A 23,057-nucleotide genomic window follows, 5' to 3' on the forward strand; every position below is an offset into this window, starting at 1 on the left:
TCCGCCGGCCAATCGGGGCGCCGCGGCGCGAACCGCTGACTAAGTTCGCGGGGGAAGGGGGAGGGGCCGGGGCGGGGCCGGCGGCGGCGGCGGCGGCGGCGGCGGCGGCGGGGGCGGAGCGGCCGCGGCTGCCTTGGCCGCTGCTCCCGCGGGTAGACTGGCAGCAGCCTCGGCCCGGTCGTTCGCCCGGCCTCGGGACGCGGGGCCCGGGGCCTCGCCCCTCGGAGCCGATGGAGACGAGGCGCCGCCGCCGCCGCCGCCCGGGAGCGCGCCCTGGGGCCGCCCTGCCCGCGCCGCACGGCCCCCGGCGTGCAGGCTGCACCGCACCCGCTCCTCCCGGGGCTCGGAACACCGGGGCCTGTCCCCGGGGGCGGCCGAGCAGCTTGGGGCTGTCCAGATGCCCGCGCCAGGGACTTGGGAAGTGCAGGGTTTGCGGGCGGACCACTGCCTCGTCACGTGCTCACCGAGTAACTTGTTATTTACAAAACGTGTTTTGAACCCGAAGGGAAGGCGCGGGTGGAGCCCGCAGCACCTCCCGCTGACGCTCAGAAATCCCTGTACCTTCCCCTCCACAGCCTGCTTGGAAAGGCTGCAGGGCCGAGCCCCTGTGCAGCAGCGGGCGGTTGTACCGACCTAAGCGGCTTACGTGAGGCTTCTGGGCCTCCCGGGGCATCCGTCTCTCCTGGGTCACTATCCTTGGGATGCGGGGAACAGCGCGGTAGAGGGGCTCTGGCTTTACGCATAAGCGGGGTTTGACTGCTAATAAACTGCCTGTCTCCCCATCCACTGACTGCCCCGCTGGTTTCCCTTTTAAGTGGCCTTGGTCTGAAAAGTTACCATGTGCCTTGCAGAACAAACAAACATTTAATCCAAACCCAGAACTTCGAGGGACTTAAAATTTTTATCGTCCGCCTTCACCCGCCCCTCCACGCCCCAGATTTTTTTTTTTTTGGTATGTATTTTGTGTGTGTGTGTTTATAATGATTTTTTTTTTCCATTGTAGCTGGTACCGCCCCAGATTTCACTCAGTCTTTCTGCCGGCTAATTCAACACAGTGATTCAATTAGGCAACATTTATATCTCTGGATTGCTATGGCAATCATATTCGCATTAAAAAAAAAGTTTGTACAGGAACCTCCCAAAGGAATAAAATAAAGACTATAAAAGACTCAGCATTTGGAGCCTTTCGGGTCAGTTTGTATAAATGGGAGTAAGGAAAATGGCACGACTGAGTTGTTTGAGACTGTTTCAGACTACAGTTTGAACTCCCTTGAAAGGGACTCAGAGGACTGCCTTTGTGACACTTCTCTGAGACAGCAGTCTGTTCTCTCCTTGTCAACACCGTTCTGGGTTGGCAGCTGTCTTCTTCCTGAGTCTCGGGAGAAAGGCTGACCGAACATTCCATTCCTTCCACTGATAGGGCTGTTTTTGTTGTCATTGTTGTTTGCCTTTTTAGAGCCGCACCCTCTGCATATGGAGGTTTCCAGGCTTGGGGTCCAATTGGAGCTGCACCTGCCAGCCTACACCACAGCCACAGCCACACAGGATCCAAGCCCCGTCTGCGACCTCCACCACAGCTCATGGCAACGCTGGATCCTTAACCCACTGAGCAAGGCCAGGGATCAAACCCATGTCCACGTGGATGATAGTCAGGTTTATTAACTCCTGAGCCACGTTGGGAACTCCCACTGATAGAGTTTTTAATTGAGCATATGAGTGTGAGACCCTGTGTATGAACAGATCCATTGAGCTATTTAGATTTAGGTTTGGTCCTCAAACTGCTTATAACCTGGAGAGGAAGACAAAAAGTATATAGAATTGAATATGAAACGGGGGGGGAGAGTGGGTGCTATAAGAAATACTGATTGATTGTAAAGTCATGACATTAAACATTTTAAATGTCTAATTTTCCATAAGTGTCTTTGTCTGGAAAGGAATGTTCTCTTCCAAACCCAGGAACAGAGAACCCATTTTTCTGTCACAGGGAGAGCATCACCTGTGTGACTTGGGCGTGGTCACTGAACCTCCATGGGGGGCACCTCTTCAACTACGAAATAAGAGCTTTTAAACTCCATGATCTGTTAAGATTCCAATTCCAATGAGGGGAGGAATAAAGAAGTGACTCCAGGCTTGGTGACGCAAGTCACCATTAGCAGGAAATTAGAACGCTCAAGTTCATTAACACCACATTAGCTCCCACTTCACTCAGATGCATGGCTTATAAACAGGTTTATTCAATTCTCATTAACAAAATTACCCTCCGTGGTGACAACATTTATTACTGACCCTGGAGAAACAGGTTTCTGGGTTTGTTTTGTTTTTGTTTTTGTTTTTGTTTTAGGGCCGCACCCTCGGCATATGGATTGAATCGGAGCTGCAGCTGCCAACCTGTGCTATAGTCACAGCAACATGAGATCCTCAACCCACTGAGCAGGGCGAAGGCTCGAACCCTCGTCTATTTGGATTTGTTTCTGCTGAGCCACAGTGGGAACTCCCAAAAGTAGGCTTCTGAATTGGAGGTATTGCTTCTGGGAATTCTCCTCTAAAACCGTGGCAGCAAATGGATGTTTCTGTTGTTTCTTCTTCCTTCTGTTCCCCTTCATAGAAGCACCTGCCTACGTCACAGGACAGACATGAACGACCTCAAATGCTGTTCTCAAAGAACTTGAATGCTATGCCCATAATTCGGACCCATAAAGAAAAGAGGGTATTTAGTAACTGGAAATGATTGACACTGCAGGGTAGGCCTTATAATGAGAAATACAAATACTGTTTGGCTTTTTATGCCTGCGCCCAGTTTTTCTACTACATTGTAATTGAGAAAACATGCTCAGTCCTTCGAGGAGTGTCTGAAATTCTGCAAGGGACTCTCTTCATTTGTTTTCATCAAAGAAAATAGCTCCATTATTCCGATCAAAGAAAATTCTAAAAGACTCCGTCACTATTTCCACAGCCAAATTTGTTGAAGTCTGAGCTAGTGCTTAAAAGACACAGACTCACAGACTTTGAACACAAGCTTGTGGTTACCAAAAGGGAGAAGGGGTTGGGGGGAGGACTGGGCGTTTGGGATTGGCACATGCCCACCGTTGTATATGGAGTGGGTGGTTAACAGGGACCCGCTGAATAGCACAGGGAACTCTACTTGATAGTCTGTGATAAACCCTTATGGGAAAAGAACCTGAAAAAGAATGGATGCGTGTTCATGGATCACTGAGTCATGTTGCTGCACAGCAGACACAAGCACAACATTGTCAATCAACTACACTTCAATAAAATTTAAAAAAGGAAAAAGGTCCCATCGCAGATATTAAATATGTATTATGTGCCCAACAGTATATGGTAGACTCATGGGCAAGACTGAAACACATGAGGTGGTCACAGTGGATAAAGTCTTACGAAGAACAGGGAACTTTTTTTTTTATTATTATTATTTTCTCTTTTTGCCTTTTCTAGGGCCACTTCCCACGGCACATGGAGGTTCCCAGGCTAGGGGTCTAATTGGAGCTGTAGCCAATGGCCTACGCCAGAGCCACAGCAACGTGGGATCCGAGCCGCGTCTGCCACCTACACCACAGCTCATGGCAATGCTGGATCCTTAACCCACTGAGCAAGGCCAGGGATCGAACCCGCCACCTCATGGTTCCTAGTCAGATTCGTTAACCACTGTGCCACGACGGGAACTCCAGAAAAGGGGACTTTAAGTATTGAAAGGGAAGCAAAATCTAGAAAGACTAAATCCTATACCTTTACCTTATCTGTCTCAAATATTGTCTTAGAATAATCAATCCACCCTCATGATTCCGTCAGTCTCTTTTTGGGAAGCTGAGAACCTCTATAAGAAGCAGAAGTAGAAACGCTTTGTTACCGTAACCTCCCATTGAGTGGGAGAACTGACAGTGGCCGGGTCTTCACATTCATGTGACATGGAAGATGACTATGAACAGCAGATGTGGCCAGCGACACAAGCAAAGTCACCACTAACAGAAATGAAAGCATCCCCACAATTTTGTCATCTGGTGGCTGAATTGCATGACCCACCTGAAATAATCAACTAATAACTAATTAATTCCTGAGTCTGGCAGGTTGCTTCTGGGCTGATTCTCTCAAAAAAAAAGAAAACAAAACCAAAAAACTTTGAGTGACATCAGCTTTAAACTATGCTCCATGTGGCTGCCTTGATTCGAGTTCAGTTTTCTCTGTCCTGAGCATTTTTATGATGAATGGAAGGCAATATTATCCAGTATTAACAGCTCTTTTCCAATTCAGTATTCTAAAATTATTTCTGATAATGAAAAAGCCTCTGTTCTCTTAAATTAATTAAAACACTGAATGTCACAATGTATAAAAGAAAGCACTGGAGATCTGACAGAAGGGAGAGAGAATACCAACATAAATAGAATAATAATAATTCCTCATCCTAAAGATATGCACTTTAAAGAAAAAAAAAAGTACTTTAGTGGAGAAGGTTTATCCAGATAGCATATAGCATCTTCAAGGGGAGGTGAGCTTGGTGGGCCATGCAGGGTTGAAGGAGAATCGTGGGAACATAAGTTTAAGGAAGTCTGGGTAGCTTTTGTGTTTTTTGGTTTTTTGGTTTTTTTGGCCACACCCTCAGCATAGGGGAATTCCTGGGCCAGGGACTGAATCCAAGCCACAGCTTTGACTTAACACCACAGCTGCAGCAATGCCGCATTACCTAGTCCACTGTGCCCTGCCAGGGAGCAAATCCGCTCCTCTGCAATGACCCAAGCCACTGCAGTCAGATTCTTAGCCCATTGTGCCACAGTGGGAACCCCAAATTCAGCTAGCTTTAAAGGTCCTAAATTTAAAAATTACTTTGAAATATTGTCTCAGCATCAGGGTCCGAGTTTGTTCATTCTTCCAAGATGTCAGGTTAGAAGAAAAGAACAAAAGCTAGATGGTGGCATATTCATGGTTTCACATTCTCAGCAAGTTGGCCAGAATCCCTCTGTGTGACTGAGCATATTGCTACTGATAAGGAATCTTTATTTAATTTGGCCAAACACTTCGCCATGTATTCCAGACCCTTTCAATCACATGGTTGCAGAGGTTTAGCTTTCCTTGGGCCCCGGGAAAATTCTGAGATTGACCCCTGAGAATAAGCTCAGTGGTAAGTATTCCAGGATGAGCAGGACATTGCACATGTTTTTGGAAAAAGGTAGCTCGACTAGAACATGGAATTTGGCAGGGTCGGCTTGGCTTTTCTGCATGCGTTGATCCTTTATCATGGTCCTGGCATGAAATACTCCTGCTTAGTTACTCTGTGTTCCCACCACCTCCTGTGCTAGTTGCCCTCTCTGCCTTAACTTATGTTGCCCCTTCTTTATGAGACAGGTGCTAGGAAGGTGACCTTCCAGCCTCTTGTCCACAGACAAACACAAATTCCTGCAGCAGGAGGCACAGCATCCCCAGTTGGTCTGTCTTCTGGGAAGATGTCCAAATATTTCTTTGAAAGTTTCCCTTGCATCCCATTTAAAAAATACATACTGTCATCTGGGTCACATGTTGGAATCCACCACACAGTAGCCAGCCAATTATTGACTCTTTGTCCCTTTCCCATCCATAAAAAGGAGACTTCTAAGAAAATACTTGCAAGTGAAGCCAGACTGGAAGCTTAGAATTAAAGCAGAGCTGGTGGCCCTCCGCTCCTGCAAAGCGGCCTTTAAAAGAGTCCTGCTGAGCTCTGCTACTGTCTGAGACGGTGTTTGCTAGGTCCCTGTGAGGGCTCGATCTCTGTTCCCTGAACCGTGTTGATAATTGGGCAAAAGATTTCAGCAGCTGGTGTCTCAGGTTCCTCACAGTATAAACCCTGCCATTTCGTCGGTTTGAAGTAACCCAGGTCTAACACCAGCCCTAACTTCATTCCACTGCTCCACTTGCCTTTTTTTCTCAGCAACTGTATCTGTGTATATGTACTTGTGTGTGTGTGTGTGTGCGTGTGTTTCTTGGCCTAACAGAAGGCCCTCTGTTAATCAGAATGTACATTGGCTAGTGGACTTCAATTCTCCTCTAAACTGATCCTATATATATGTATCTATAGCTAATCTATCTCTCTCTATATTTGTGGTTTATTAAGAATTTTTAAAAATCAAAAATACACCGTAAAAGAACAATATTTAGAACATTTTAGAGCTGGAGAGGAAAAAGATAGATGCCAGAAAGACCATGGGACTTGATGTCTTGAGTCCCGCGGGTGGCTCTTCTGGCTGTGAGACCTAGGGCGAGCCACTAACAGTGTCGGCAGGCGTTTCTCATTTCCAATGTGTTTAATATATTAATCCTGGACTGCATAAGAAAAGAAGCGAGGTGTGATTCATGTTTCAGATATCTCAGATTCATTTCATTTTACTCCATCATTTATCATCCAACACATAGTCATTCTGTGCTTCCTATGAGCCAAACCCTCCACCGGTTTCTGGGGATGCCCTGGTCCATGAGATGGACATGACCTTTGCCGTCCTGGTGTCTGCAGTCTCCCAGCATCCTCCAGGGAACGTTAAGCTGGACGTGATGCATCAGTGAGCACTAACTGACCAGACCCCAGTGTGCACCTGCCATACCATCCTCTCTGGCTCTGCCTCCTGCAACCTGTGTGCCCAAATGCAGACATGCCTTTGAGTTATCTGCTTATTCTCCTCCTAACTCATCTCTGCAGACTTGGTCACCTCCGAGTCAGGTGCTCCACCAGATCATTGGTTTGGGAGCATATAGGAATGGGAACACATGTGCCCTCAAGAAGCTTAAAGTCTTTAAAACTTGAAAAATATAGAGACAGATATGTAGCTGAAACTGTGAGCAAATGCGGAGCCAAGTAGCATCTCCTGGTAGAGGACATTGACATGGTTCAGAGCCTACGGCTCAAATACGCTGTGTCAGAGCTGAATAGAACCGATTACCTCATGAAGAGGACTGTGCAATAAACCAGGTGCACTTTGTCTCGTTACAAAATTGAAGGGCAAAGGCGGTCAGGTCTTACACGGTGAGGGGGGAAGAGTGGCTTGAAGTGGGGAAGGCTTCCCAGAGAAATTCAGCCCTGATGGGTAAATGAATGAATTTAGGGCCTCAAGGAAGCCGGTGTTTTCTAGTGAGCAGCACAGCTTTTGGTGGCTGACAAAGGCCTCTGTGTAGGTGGGGGAGTTAGAGACAGCTCGATTATGAGTAAAGATGAGAGGAGAGCATACGAAAGGGTGAAACGGACATATGGTGGGTGGAAATTTTACATTTTTGTCTTCTTTGAGTGAACTCGATTGGCAGATAAAGTTGCTGGATTTACTTATTTTTAGTTACCATTTCAATAAGCAGACATAATATTTTATTCTTAGGGTCTTCAAGGAGACAAAGGATCTGTGCATTCTGAGAAATTATAATCATAAGGCAAATAATTTCTATTTATGCACTGTTTTGCAGTTCACAAAAATTACTCACATAATGTATTGTCGGCATTTCTAAACAATATGCTCTACCTCTATCACCTGTATGCCTAAGACAGGTGTCACCTATTAGCAGTCCCCAGCCTGGCTGAGTCACTCTGCTAATCCTCTGGCAGCTCATGCATCCTTCAGAGGCCCAGTAGGTTGAAAGTTGACAGCTGCTTAATTCCAGATCCTAACATCCTCTGGAGGAATTCTGTGCGACCGTGGACTTCAGGAGGACAAGGTCACCCTCCTCACATGGACGGGTGCATCCCCCGGAAACCGGGGCAGTGTTTGGAACATAGGAGGCACAGAACCAACATTTGCTGGGTGAGAAGTGAATGCGTGAAAGGCAATGAAGCCTGAGGCGTCCCTAGTCTGTATATTCCAGGATCATTTGGGGATTTCACCTCTGCGTCTGTCCCTTTAGCTCTTACAGTTTGACACGTTCCTACTTGATTGAAGGAGCAACACATTTCAAAGACTGGGATGGGGAAGTGGGAAGGAGTACGTGGGAGAGATTCGAGACAACAAGGGAGGGGTACCCAGGTGGCCACATGTGTCGCAGTTATCTAAAGAACCTGCTCAGTACAAGACGGCTCGTGATGGTTCTCGTGGTTGTGTATGCCTGCATCTCCTCCTCCGGGTAACATGTTCACCCACATTGGGTTAGGCTGCTTTCCCCAATGTGAGTGCCTTGTGCCGTTGAAGTGTCATAATATCTTGAAATTTCTTTGATAAATTTTGACCCGAGGATTGGCTTTAGAGGTGCTGGGAACTGTCTGGTTAGTCTAAAATAACAAGACAGGGGAAAGACATGGGTCAGAAAAATCCTTTCGAAATAGCTGCTTAAGTATAGCATGGCGTAAAAGCACAGGTTTGGAAGCAAGACTATTTGGATTCAAATCGTGGTTTTGCCTTTGTGAGCTGTTTGATTTTTTATTGTTACTTTCTCTGTGCCTTAGTTTCCTATGTGAAAAATAAGGAGTGATGCAGAAAAATGATGGTATTGTTCGAGCAGTTCCAGGCACATAGGAAGTACTTGTATTCGTCTGAGCCCTATGATCTTAGGTGTAACTTACGGTGCAGAATGTCCATGTGTAAAAGGAGGGGCTCTGCCCAGATTATCTCTAAGGCCCTGAACTTACCGTTCAGAAGATGACCGTCTGCTCATTTCTCTACATACATGTGCGTCGTGGTTAGAGATGGGACCGTGAGTGGTTAGTTAGCAAATGCTTTCCTTGATTGATGGAAGAAGAGGTTATTGGGAGCTTGAGATAAGCTTCTTCACTAGACGCTAAAGTCCTTGAGGGTAAGAAGTGCATCTTTTCTTCTTCAGGATTCCAAGCCCTAATGTGGTACCTGGGGATGGTGGATGCGCTACAAACTGTGAGTGAAGGTGGAGTCCCTGCTTGTGTCTTACACCCCCAGGGGTGCACGGGGTGAGAAAGGGTCCTTCCTCTTCCTAATCCTTCAGTAGTTTAAAGCTACGGAGACGAAATATTCAAAAAACATTAGTGCTCTCTGCTGGAGATATTTATAGTGCAGGAATTCATGGTTGATTGGGTTTTTTTTTTTTTTTTTGGTGGCAGATTCTGATTTAGTTCAGAAGGCTGGATGTTAAAGAAATAAGACGTGGCAGACAGATTTTGCTGTGTTGCAAGTACAGATTTGCCATTATGGCGCCAAGGAAGGCATGATTTGCACTGAAATCCAAGTCTCATTTCTTTGCCTCATATTTCTCCCTTCCTCTAGAGCTCTTGTGTCTATACATTTGTACAAATGTGTTCTTTCTCATTCACTTTGAGTAAAAAAAGAGGGGTAGTATTAATTAAAATCTTTCTTTATTTTTATTTTTGTCTTTTGTCTTTTTAGAGCCGCACCCGCGGCACATGGAGGTTCCCAGGCTAGGGGTTGCATTGGAGCTGTAGCCGCCAGCCTACACCACAGCCACGGCAATCCCAGATCCAAACCCCAACTGTGAACTACAGCACAGTTCATGGCAATGCCGGATCCTTAACCCACTGAGTGAGGCCAGGGATCGAACCCGCAACCTCATGGTTCCTAGTCCGATTCGTTTCCACTGTGCCACAACAGGAAATCCTTAATTAAAATCTTAATGTTAAGAAAATGAAAAGACAACCCACAGAATGGTATAAACCATTCACAAAACAAATATCTGAGAGGGGATTTATTTTCAGAACGTATAAAAACCAAACTCAACAATAAAGAGACAGCCCCATTCTAAAATGGGCAAAGTGTTTGAATCAACATTTCTCAAAAGAAAGCAATACTGACGGACAATAACCAGAGGAAAAGATGCTTGATATATCATCAGTCATTGGGGAAATGCAAATCAAAATCACAAGGAGATACGACTACTTCTAACTCCCAAGGAGGATTAAAATAAAAAGTCGATGACAAGTCTCGTTACGAGGGTGGATATACTGAAACCCCGATAACATGGTGGGTGGAATTGTGCACTTGTGTACCTGCTTTGGAAAGCACAGTAAATTAGATGCGACGCTTTCATCTCTACAGGTCAAGAGATTGGACCTGACCTGTTCTAGGTCACTCTGCTTGGTTCTAGAGCTCGGCCTGCCATGCAACCTGTCTGACTCCAAGGCCTCTGTCCTCTGTCCATGGCTGACACAGAACCGTCTGAGAAGAGGTAAAGAAATGAGAAATGAAAGACAGATAAAGGGAGAAAAAAAAAGAAAATAGTAAGCACCCCCCCAAACAAAACAAAACAACACCCCCCCCAAAAAAACCACCCCAAAACCAGAACAGAGGCATGGGAGGGAGTGCCAGGGCAGGACCCAACACTGCCCCCGTACCTATTCATTAGCACGGAGACTCTTGGTTTTGACCCAAGCCTTCTGAGGTCAGCCTTGTGAGGGCTCAGCCATCCTGAACGCTCCTGGTTGATATCATCCAAGGACTGTGAATATTGGGGAAAACGCATATGGGACCATTTCCCACTCAATGCCCGTAAATTATTTGGTTGAGCAAGGAGCGGAGCTATTTCTCTAAAGCATGAACATGGCAAATATTTTCCTCCCAATTAATTGGCAGTGTAGCGGGTGTTAAGTACCCCTAAGCCCCGCTGTGGCTCAAGGGCTAAACCTTTTGGTGATCCAGGAACATCCAATGAAATAACATCCCGCAGCGACTGCTTCTGAAGAGCCAGGTTTCTGCGAATGGAGGGTGTGTGACCCAGTCTCTCTCCATAAGTGACAATGTGATATTTCTTAAGAAGGACAACAGAAAGAGGACTTACAGGTTGAGCCAACTCATTGTTAGGTAGAGGTAACGTCTTTCTTTTTACGCTGGAGATGGTGTGTGAACTAGATCACAAAACCATTCCAAAACTTTTGCTTTTTTAGATTAGGTGAAAAAGAAATTGCCATTCAGTAAGAATCAGAGTCTACTGAAACGGCAAATTAGGTGCCTAACTAAACTGATCTATGCCTGTGAACACCAAGTTGGAGTTACCTTGCTGATTTAAAACATATTAGCATATAAGCAATTCTCTCAAGAGCGCCCGTGACTCCAAATGCTCTGCCATTTGAATATCACAGAATCATTTGAAAGTGGTGATTTTTTATCGCAAAGCAGTAACTCTCCTACTCTCCTAAAACAGAAGTCCTGCGTTCAGACCTAGAAACACCAAAGGCAATCTGACAAGTTAATAACTCCAATGACAAAATTACAAAGACCTCACTGGCCGATGAATAGCGTGGGAGCTGTAACAAAGACATTTGAGGAAAATCTAGATCTATTATATTCAGGCAAAAGACTTTCTAGAGGTTCCTCGAACATCTGCTTCTTCAACGCCAGCCAAAATGTGTAACATGATTAAGCCATATTTCTAATCTCTTGGGTTTCACATTGTTTAAATTTGTCATGCAAGAATATCTCTTTATGTGGCATTTGAACATCTTTTTTTTTTTTTAAGGTTTCTTACAGCAGTTTCTAGGAGAGCCTAAAACTAAATTCTCCTTAAGAAATGATTCCTTCCTAGATTCAGAAATCACAGCTGGACTGGGCAGAACACCTGAAGCGGTGACACTAGTGATATTTGTCGCCAGAGGGCTGCGTCTGATGTGTGATTCCTTACAAACTCGATTGTGATTCACCATTATTTTATTATAATGATGGTTCTGTGATGCACTTGAAACAACGGACTATACTTTAGGACATAATCCTGTAGGAAAATAGTCTGTACCCTGCTTACTTCCGTTTTTTAATATTTCATTGTGTTTCCTCTCAGATGTATTCCATTGGTAGAGAATTTTTACCTTCGGGGGCCCTAGGTAACGCCAGACTCTCAGGGGAGGGGGTAAGACCGTCTCCACTCTTTCAGTCTTATTTCTCCTCCTCCCAACCCTTGGAACTCTGCCTCGTTAAATCCATTTGAGAAGTGCCAGTGGTGACAATAGCTTTTATATTTGGTAAAATCAACAGTCACAAAAAGTCGGAAAGCCTCTACTATGTACTAGGCGAAGTGTATGTTTACCTTCCACGTTATAACACACGTGTGCGCACACACACACACACACACACATTAGGCAGGCTCTTTCCATGGATGATTGAAATGTAACAGTGGCCCCATTATTTAAAAAAAATCAACTATTCCTTATGAGATATGTTTTTAGATATGAAATATAATAAATATAATCAATACTCTTTTTCAAAGCCTGTGGACATTGATGAGTAGACATGTAATTACAGGCTAACAAAAATCTAAGAAGAGACATATTCAATTTTAGGCAAGGTATTCGTGTAGGATCCAGAAACCCAGAATTATGAAACATCTTAATTAGGGATGATGATGTGTTTTTTTTTTTTTTTTCCAAGCAAGGGTACTACCTCACAGGATTCTTTTAAACTGTGAACTCTGATTTAAAAACACTGTTAATAATTCGATTTTTAAAATTCAATTTATGCGCTAGCTTTACCTCCTAATCATGACAGCTGCGTAGATTTACCTATCTGAGCTGTTTCATGAAAACTACATCCATCTGGACAAGGTACTAAATTTAGGTCAAATTACTTTTAAAATTTTAAAACACTGTATTGATTCTCTAGGAACATTGAGAGTAGAGAAGAGGCAGAGTTAACTAATATTCATTTCATATTTAATTTTTCCGACTTTTTGCAAAGTACTCTGTGTCCCATTGAGCATCACAGCAGGGGTTGTTGTTGTTTGCTTTTTGGGGCCATGGCAGTTCCCAGGCTAGGGGTCGAATTGGAGCTACAGCTGCCAGCCACAGCCACAGCAATGCGGGATCCGAGCCGCATCTGCGACTTACACCACAGCTCACAGCAATGCCAGATCCTTAACCCACTGATGGAGGCCAGGGATCGAACCTGCATCCTCGTGGTTGCTAGTCAGATTCGTTTGCACTGAGCCACGACGGGAACTCCAGTTTTTGAGGTGAGTGTTCTTATTCTTACTCTGCAGATCAGGGTCAGAGGCCCACAAATAACCCCAGCTAACAAGGAAAGCGGTTTATAATCCAGACCCATAAAACTCCACAGTGAAGGCCTGAAAAAAATTCATCAACCATAAGAAAGGACACTTTAAGAAAAACCCTTGATTTGGGAAGGAAATAATAAATAAACTTTTTATTTTTTTTAATGCAAAGGGGCAGATCGTTGTACTCCACCAATACGTAAAATAACTTTTCTCCTTGGCTCGCTTTTAGGTAAAACCATTTAGGTTCTTGCAAACTATGGGCTGAGTCTCTTGAAAAACCCTGAAAACTTACCATGCATGAAGAAAACGATTCCTTGGACCAGTTATAGCCTACTGGCATATTAAATGCTCGGTTTTTCTGAGGAGGCCATGCCAAATGCAGGGTAATTTTAGCCGTTGCAGTCTGTCCTTATGTAAATAGAGAATCTGCGATCTGCTCTCATTGGTACCATCCCCAGCAGCACAGATGGGCTATTTTTGCCTGGTGCCAGGCTGTAGAAAGAGCTTAGAGCCTCACAGATTGGTCTGCTGCTTGAGTTGGAACGGAACCAACTACCCCAGGATAGCTCCAGTCATCTATTTTGATAGTCAGCTCCCTTCATTAGTATTCGTTTTGGCTCTGGGGATTCAGCTCTCACACAAAGGGCGGGGCCCTGAAGGCATCTGGTTTCCCCCTCCGTGTTGCTGGCTTCAGACATTTTATTAATTGCCGTGCGAGTTGGCATCGTTTGCTAGTTTCAAATACTCTTCAAATGCCCTCAGTATAACTAATTCTTTGTTCCTTCTCTATGAAAAAAAAATCACAGGGTTCAAAATCTCTGGCCCATCACAATGCTGTATTTTATTACATTCTTGATATGGAGTGAGCATAGCCAATCTCTCAGAATGCAGTGAAGGATTTTTGCCACATGACTCTAACATTTTTCTTGTGTGATTTCATTCCGTACTGACTTTCCTTTAATCCACCCTGCCTACTCCTGGAACTCCTTCTATTGCTTCTCTCCAATTTCAATTTATTTGCAAAGTAGTCATGTCACATCTATGCTTCTGCAGAACTTCCAGTATCTGTATTCAAGTTATGTCCTTTAGTAGCTTTAGGCCACCATGAGACCATGGACCAAGAGATTACTCAGGAAGCTGAGGGATCCAGGCAGTGAAATGACTGGTTTATCCTTCTCTTCATCCACCCTACCTCCAGAGTAAGAGCAAAGCCTGGGCAAATACTCTCTAGACACATGAAAATTCTGAAGTGGCCTGGATGGGACATCTAGTACATTGCATGAATCCTGTGTATTAAAACCATCCGTGCATTGGGAGTGCCCATCGTGGCTCAGTGGTAATGAACCTGACTAGTATCCACAAGAATGCGGGTTCGATCCCTGGCTTTGCTCAGTGGGTTAAGGGTGAGCTGTGGTGTACCTTGCAGACACAGCTTGGATCCCACGCTGCTGTGGCTGTGGGTGGCAGCTGTAGCTCCAGCTCAAACCCTAGCTGGGGAACTTCTATATGCTGCAGATGCGGCCCTAAAAATAAAAAATACCAAAAAAAAAAAAAAAAGGCATCAGTGTGTCCTCCAGCCTGCCAGAGTAGTAGCAGTTCTGGCCCCTGTCTCAGCGCCTGCCAAGACCCTGAAGCCCTGTGGCCCTGTGGGACACAGAGAATGACAGCACTTGGGATGACACTCAGGAGTGAGCACATCTGCTGCCCGCTATTAGGCAAGCAGCTGTATTCTGGGCCCTGAGATGAAAACACTGAGATTCATTTATTTATCGTTTTACTCCTTTATTGACACAACACATGTTTGTTGACTGCCTATCTGTGCCAGGAACTCTGCTAGGAACTAGGAATACAGCTCGCAGGCCTTTTCTTGGCCTCGTGAAGGTCTTTCCCTGCAGCTCCTCACAAATCACAGTGGTACCTCTGTTCGGTGTGTGCCAAGCATCTGTGCTGCCCTGCAGTGGTTATTTGCATACGTCTCTCGCATCAGCATCATAATCCTGCAGGGGAGGCAGAAAGATTCCCATTTTATAAGGAAGGAAACTGAGACTCAGAAACACTAGTTATCTTCTCAAAGTCCATCCGTGGTGGAGCCTAGAATCCATGGACCAGAGTTTGGTTGGACTCCAATAGCAATGCCACGCCTTCTTTGCCAAGAGGCCGTAGGAAAACCCTCCTGGACTGAGAGTTAACTGCTCCGCATGGGACCAATGCTCCCCGCAGCCCTTTGGAGCAGTTCCAGCTCTTGTCCAACCAGGACTAAGTGCAGGCTTCCTTCCCTCTCCAGGGTTTTGGCAACCGGAGGCTCTCCTCCCCAAACCACTCTTTCTCGCTGTGTCTCCTGCCAAGTGTTGTCCAGCTGCCCAGAGAGCCGATCCAATGTTTTCTTTCCCCTTCCTCGTTCTTCTCACCTGTGTACCAACACAGTTAGTCATTTGTTCTCACTTGTCGTTCCTTTTTCTAACATGCACGCAGCCGTCTTCTTCTACATGGGGGGAGAGTTTCCCTGTGTCACCTCCTAGATCAGCTTCCTGCTTTATTTCCCGGTGAATGGGTGTGCATTCGACTCTCAGGTCTTCCCCCACTTATCCCGAGCTGCTTCCTTGCACCCTCACTTAGCTGCTCAAGCCTGGTGTCTGCTGCTAGTGGGGAAGCAGCATTGGGCAGGTTGTCTCGCCAGGGTTTGCCTTGAGTTACTCATTTGTAAAAAGCAACAGTACTTACCTCGTGGAGCTGTTGTAAGGAATAAATAGAGTGATACAATGCTTCATGCAGGGACCGGAACTTAGTACCATATTCATAAATGTTAACTGTTACTCTTCTTGGAATTTGGTAGAGCATGTCAATTCTTTCCACGAGAAGAGACTCATGGGAGGGCCAGGACTGGCTGTAAACCCACCCACAGAGGAGCTGCCACTGGATTTCTGTCCTGGGCTGGAGGTTTAGGCTGTCAGGTAAGCGTGATTTCTGACTTTCTGAGGGCTCGGTCAGATTCAATCAGGCAAATAGTAGGTAACAGAATTGAAGGTGGTGTAGCCGGGAGTTCAGGCGTTTGAGCAAGACGTGGCTGTGAAGACTGGGAGATTTGTCAAGGGATAGGAAGGCTCGGTTCCCCAGGCCGAATCCTAGGATGGGCCTCCAAGTCTTTGGAAGGGACCTCTAGAGGAAGTCCTTGGAATAAACTGGAATATAGCAAGTGATCCAAATTTTGGAGATGAGCAGAAGCCAACTGTAAGACTCAGAGGTAGACGCCCAAACTTGGGAATGCAGCGAAGCTCCAGATACCAGAAGTGGGGCCCTGCCTCTGCATCAGATTCAGAATAGGGGGAGCCACGTGGAGTTTGGAGACATGGGGCTGGGGCCCAGGGACCTGGATCCAGACCCAGTGATTCTGGGTGGGGAGAGCTGTAGAGATAAGGAACCAGGCTGAGCTGCATCCTTTATAAATCTATTATTTTATTAGTCTAGATTCGATTTATAAACCTCGAGAGGTGAGATGGCTACGTATGTATAGATATCGTGATATGGTGTTTAATATCTTACTCGGTTCCTACTGTGAGGTTTCACAGAGATGATGAAAAATAGATGCACAGCTGATGTTTAAGTTTGTTTCAAAGTCTTTTTAGGAGTTCCCGTCGTGGCGCAGTGGTTAACAAACCCAACTAGGAACCATGAGGTTGCGGGTTCAGTCCCTGCCCTTGCTCAGTGGGTTAATGATCCGGCGTTGCCGTGAGCTGTGGTCTAGGTTGCAGACGCAGCTCGGATCCTGCGTTGCTGTGGCTGTGGTATAGGCCGGTGGCTACAGCTCCGACTTGACCCCTAGCCTGGGAACCTCCATATGCCGCGGGAGCGGCCCAAAGAAATAGAAAAAAGACAAAAAAAAAGTCTTTTTAAATGTAAGGCATTGTGGCTATTATTTATAATCATACCTCTTCGTGATCGCAATGCAGTTTTCCATTTAAATTCCTGTGTTTTCTCTGTAATCTAGCCTGGAGGATATTGCCACCATAATAAATAGAACCGGCCTATTGAATAAGCATCGTTTGAAGGATGTAAGAATAAGAGCAATTTTGTTTTTGCCTCCCACTGTCATTTTAAAGTGTCTTCAACAAGATAAATGTTTTTCCTGCTGCTAGATAAAAGCTCAAGGGGATTTAACAACAGAAAGTCCCATGGTTGCTTTAACTTGCACAACAGAGCTCGACGCGGAAATTAGGCTGTCTAGGCTCAAGTTCAGTTTTCATTTGGAGGAGAGAATCCTCCCCTTCTCCTCTGCCCTTGTGTCCCTAGCTGCCTCCTTGCAGCCTTGTCAGGGAGGGACTATGGGTTGCTCGTCCCTTATAAGCAGTCGCAGAGGGACAAGGAGAAAGGTACCAGAAAGTTCTTACCTAACGAGTCTTCCTTTTTTTGGCCATGGTGTACTGCGGCTTGATGTGGGATCTCAGTTCCTGGACCAGGGGTTGAACCCAGGCCACAGGTGGTGAAAGCACCGAATCCTAACCACTAGCCCACCAGGGAACTCCCACTTAACCGGTACTTTCATTCTGTCTCTTTCCTCCCTGGACCTGGCTGATGTTTAAAGCCGACTTCCTCTCTGGGACTATCCTAGATTCTCTGACAGGTCATCTGGGGGACCCCCTCTGACCTCAACCATTGAAGAGTGGGCCATGCCCCTCGTCCACTGACCACCGGCTCCTCTTAGCATCTGGGTTGGCAGGAGTGCACCCCAAGCCCAGACTCTGCTGGGACCTCTTGCCCTCTAGGCAAAGCTCTGTTTGAACAGATGGGAGCACTTCTGAAATAATTCCAGGATGAGCATCTACCGTCCATCCATCTCTGTTGATAAGCCAGCAGCGGCAAGTTCTAGGGATGTCGCTGCCTGATACCTCAGGCCAGTGACCATCGCACCAGGCCACAGTCCTCGGCCTTGTTACAGCCCAGCCCAGCTTATTTCCACCACAGCAGGGAGCACAGACTGAGCCTCCCAAAGTCCCCTTCAGGATGTCCTCGCCTCATTGGAACAAAGGTCAAAGCTCTTTTCAATAGGTACCATTTCTTGATAATTCCACCCTCTCGGTCTGCTCACAACCTTTAATCGCATCATAACCTGGGCAGAGGTTTTAAAGGTACCAAGACTGGGTCTCATCATTTTGTTTGAAAATGTATATGCGCTCTGGCAGCTCACGTTGGAATTAAACCTCTGTTGTGTTGTGATGCACGAGACAAAATTTCCAATTCGCTGTCCTATATCATCGGCACACAAAATGTATCAGTCAAATGAGCATCTCAGTTATTTATGTTGAGAATACAGGGAATTGGGAGTTCATGGGACTGTAAAATCAGTGGGAAAAATAAGGATCCTTATTTATTCTTAGAGTTCCACACCCAGGCAGCTCTTGATTGTGAATGAAAAATGCAGCCTCCCCTATCAGTAAACAAAGGATGTTGCAGCCGTCAGGCCATCTCCTTACAGCCTCCCCAGCAGTGAGCCCTGAGGGAGCGCGGCTGGAACAGAATGCCTGCCATCCAGCAGTCAGTGGTGGCAGCCACCCCAGCCAGGGCACCCCAAGAGACTCAGGATGAGGATGCTGGCCCAGAGAGCTTCGGTGAGCCCGGACTCCTGCATCTCTCCATGCACAGAAAGGCAGTCCATTCCTTAACCCGAGGCATCCAGTTGTCTTTGACTTTCAGTAATTTATGATGTCTGGATTACCTGGTCTTTGTTGCAAAACTTGCATACACCCCGCCCCCCCGCCCCCTCCCCGAGCTGCATTCAGACTTATCTGAGGTGCTGTGTCCCAGGCTTAAGTCCTCAGAGTTGTCCACCACATAAAACATAACTTTTGACTTTTAGGCTGTGCATTTTTTTCCCCCAGTCAACATGATCATAAGAGAACTGGGGAAGTGCCCCTCCCCGTTGCTTCCACCGGTCTTGGTGAATCACCTCTGTCGTTGTTCGGGGGCTGCTGATGGAAGTGCCCACCTTGGCCAGGCTTGGTAGCAGCCACTGGCATGAGTGGTCTCACAACAGGAGGCCCTGCTAAGGAACACGGTGCGGTCCTGAAGACTAACTGGGGGTTTGGGGGGGGCCGTGGGAAGAGGAGACCACCACCTCCTAGGGTCCTTGGCGCTGGCATCCATTTGGCTGAGAGGTGTGTGCACAGCATCAGAAGGACCCTGAGCCAGACCAGGCTGAGCAAGGCCCCTGGGCAGAGGCAACTCTGAAATTGACCCCATTCCCATAAAACCCGAGAGAGCGAGCCACGTGGCAGAGCAGCTCTCCTGGGTTCCCTCCCCTGCTGTGCTCACCGGGTGCTCAGTCCCAACAAAGTCTCTTACCTCATCAGCACATGCGTCTCCTGGGACGTTCACTTCCGAGCATTAGATGAGAGCCCACGCTTGGTCCTGGAAGGGGTCCCCTTCCTGCGACATCATTGCTCAAGACATTTTGCGTTGACATGTCCTAGACTTTAAGATCCTGGAGAATATGGACATATACCTATGTTTTCCTTGTGTTTTTGGTACCTGCCAAAGCACAAGGACAAAATTTGGAATAGTATTTGGAATATTGAGGAACCTTGATAAATGTTTATTAAATTTAAGTCAAGCAGATATAGGTATTTCTATTTGGGCTCTGGCAGTAAGTGGGTGAGCAGCAGTTTCCCAGGCTCCTTATCAGTAAGATGCGGAAACCACTCTTATGCTAATTAATAAAGATGGAAACTATTTAAGACAACGTACAAACCACTTTTAAAACAAAGGATTTATAAATTCCAGTGGTTACTTTCTACCACGCCCCATCTCTTGCCGCACCATCTCCACAGATGTGTCCTTGAAATGACCTAGAATCGCAGGTTCTGTCCGGTCTGCTGGTGGGAGGAGTGACCTCTGGATTCCGCGATAGGATTTCTTGATTTCACAGTCCTTGGTGAGTCTCTGTTATATGGATAAAAAGAAAGGAGCCAAGGGAACTTTTGGACTGAATTATCCTTTTGGTTTTGTTAGCCGTGGAAAGTCAGAGAGTTACATCAGAAATGGTAGGAAAGGCACATCGTCTATTTTTGGAAGATCTTTTTTAGAAAAAAATTCCCCAAAACCTGGAAAACCAGGAGAGTCCCAGTCTGTGGTTCATGTACGCTTCTATGAAATGTGTCCATCTGACTCAGCATATGTCAGTGTATTTCTCATCTAGTGCTAAGTTCAAAGCAACCTCGAAGCTCAGCAGCTGAAAACAACACCCTTATTTATTGTTTCACAGTTTCGGGGGGGTCATACATCCGTGGAAGGCGCAGGTGGGTGGTGGTGTTGAAAGTTTCTCATGTGGCTTCAGTCCCGGTCTGCTGCCAGGCTCAGCGGGCGGGGTCTGGAGAACCAGCTTGGCTCACGGCTCTGGCTGCTGGCAAGAGGCTTCAGTTACTCTCAGGATGGGTCTTCCTCGGGACTGCTCGGGACTCACCCTGGGGTGAGTGGCTGAAGGGACAAAGAGGAACGGGGCGGGGGGCAGAGGGAGAGTGGGAGCAGGGAGTGGGGGAGACAGGAGGAGAACAGTTCCCAGGACAGAAGCTTTACTGCTTTATCATCTCATTTTGGAAGAAACACACTATCGCCTCTGCCATATGCTCTTGGTCCCAGGGACCAACCCAGGTACAGAATGGGTGGGGACTTCACAGAGGTCGGATACGGGAAGGGGGGCTCTCTGGGGAGTCGAGGAAGCTGCTTACTGCAGTGTGCCCCCCACCCACGCATCTAGTTCCTTACCTGCTCTTATGCCTGCTGTGGCCCCCACCGCAGTGCCTGCCTAGAGCCCGGAATCTCATCTTCTACCTCAGGTCTGGGTGGATGGGGCTCCTTGTGTGTATCTTCTTGGGTAGAGTGACTCAAGGGCAGTTCCCTAGATCTGCGCATTTGTGACCTGAAGAGACAAGGATCCATTCCCCTTGACCCACCCAGTGAACACTGGTGTGGACGGCACAGGATAACTGCTCTAGACATTCCTGTGCAAGATGGGGGTGCTGGGAGGCGGGGATCGGAGCAGCCACAAAACCCAGACATGTGGGAATCACCTTGATTCTGTCTCCAGGCCTGGGAATACCTGCTCCCAGCCCTCGATGCCTTTCTCTGGTTCCTGGCATTGCCCTCTGAGTCATCCGTCGTTTTCCACCAGAGATAGTGTGTCTGCCACGCCACTGAGCAGTTTTCTCAGCCTGCTTCCGTCCAGTGGAATTTTGCGTCCAAAGGCCGCTCTTCAAATTGGACTGTGTCTGTCTCTTTCAGGCCAAGCGGGCAAACATTTCTGACTGTGTCATTCTTTTAAAAACATCGTGAATTTTATTAAGTTGAACCCCAAAGTCACAGCTACAAAGCCTTTGCAAGGAGCCCTCTCTCTTCCTTGGTTTTTTCGGAGAAGACTGAGAACAAGGCTAACCTACCCAAGGCCCCATTGTTTGACGAGAGCATCTGTCATCTCCTCCAAGAGTCTTTTCCCGACTCGTTTTCACTCCGAGGAGCCGCCGCTAAGGATCCTGAGGTCCAAACAGGAGACTCTTCAGTCGCATCCTTGGACTCACACTTAACCCATCTCTCCCCTGGCAACAGCCTGGCTTTGTTCCTGTTTAGGAGTCATTTCTTAATTTTAGGATCATGTGCCATCCCGGGAAGCTAAAAATTTTCAATTTAAGTGAATCATGGCTCCTTTTTTTCTTTCTTTCTTTTTATTCCTTTAGTTTACTTATCTCTTCCTGCACTCTACTCTAAGCAGCAGAAACAAAACAAAACGAGACAAAGGCAGGTGGCCCTTGTAGCACTCTAGTTGGAAATCTGTGTTGCCCAGTTGATTAGGTCCATCTTATACGTTTCTCATGACTGCATGCCACACTGCTGCCGAACCTTCTGCTATTCAAACGCAAAGCTTGTCTTGACTCTGGGTTCTGGTAGCAGTTGCTTCACTTTCTTGTAAGCTCTCCCTCACTGCCTGGTCAGTGTAAGCTGACTATCACCAGCTACTTGAAGGCACTTTAGGCTTTCATTGACACTCTCTTCCATGCCCTCTGCCCCGTTCCTGAGCCACTCCCACATTTTATTTATTTATTTATTTACTTGTTTATTTATTTGTTTATCTCTCTCTCTCTTTTTTTTTTTTTTAGGGCTGCACCCGAAGCATACGGAGGTTCCCAGGCTAGGAGTTGAACTGGAGCTGTAGCTGCCAGCCTACGCCAGAGCTATGGCAATGCCAGATCTGAGCCGCGTCTGTGACCTACACCACAGTGCATGGCAATGCCGGATCCTTAACCCCCTGAACGAGGCCAGGGATTGAACCGGCGTCCTCATGGATGCTAGTCAGATTCATTTCCGCTGCACCATGATGGGAACTTTTTTTTTCTTTTTTTTAATGCTCACTGTTTAGATTTTTGTTATTGCAGCATTCCGTTTCCAGGACATCTGTACTAGTTACCTATTGTGTAACGGGTTCCTCCTAAACACCACAACTTTAAGTAACAAATGTTTGTTATCTCACACTTTCCAAAGGGAGCTTGGAGCAGCTCAGCGGAATGGTTCTGAGCCAGCGTCTCTCACAGGGTTGTGGCTGAGCTGCCAGCTGGGTTGCAGCCTATGCAGGCAGGGGGTCGGGCCTGGGGCTCCGTTTCCCAGTCCGTCCATCGGCTTCAGTTCCTCCTTCCACGGGGCTCTCCTCTTGACAGGTATTCTCTCAGGGCAGGTGCTCCAGGGCAGCGAAAGCACAGCAGATTTTTAGGTCCCAGTCCCAGAAGTGAATATACCGCCGCATCTAGTGCATCCGAATCCTTAGAATCCGTCACCAAAACTAACCTACACTGGGGAAGAGGGAATCAAGCTGCCCTTCCTGAGGGAAGAAGGTTCAAAGAACACGTGGGCATACTTTCAAAACCAGCCCAGGCCACGTGCCGACTGGGGAGGACAGTTGTCGACCATTTTAACCTCTTTTGATTCCCAGTTATCTGATTTTAAAATATAAAATATCTTGAAGTAACCCCATCTCCTAAAAAGGCAGCCTTTGGTAATATTTGCTATAGGAAGGTTTTAAGGAATTGGTCATTAAATTTCTCAATTTAGTGGAGGCAAAAAGAAAAGGACAAAAAAGCAATTTGCATTTGTGACTGATTTGTAAA

At 46.6% G+C, this 23,057-nt stretch overlaps 1 long non-coding RNA gene across 1 annotated transcript; it reads right to left on the minus strand.

Moving 5' to 3' along the window:
- Positions 1–14,676: 14,676 nt before the first annotated feature.
- On the minus strand, positions 14,677–22,012 carry LOC125129998 (uncharacterized). The gene is made up of 2 exons (XR_007135622.1): positions 19,252–22,012; positions 14,677–14,912 (listed from the first exon to the last, which is right to left on the minus strand). It is a non-coding gene; the product is annotated as an uncharacterized LOC125129998 (long non-coding RNA).
- Positions 22,013–23,057: the final 1,045 nt, after the last annotated feature.

The sequence above is a fragment of the Phacochoerus africanus genome, chromosome 6 (assembly GCF_016906955.1).
Source record: "Phacochoerus africanus isolate WHEZ1 chromosome 6, ROS_Pafr_v1, whole genome shotgun sequence".
Lineage (NCBI taxonomy): Eukaryota > Metazoa > Chordata > Mammalia > Artiodactyla > Suidae > Phacochoerus > Phacochoerus africanus.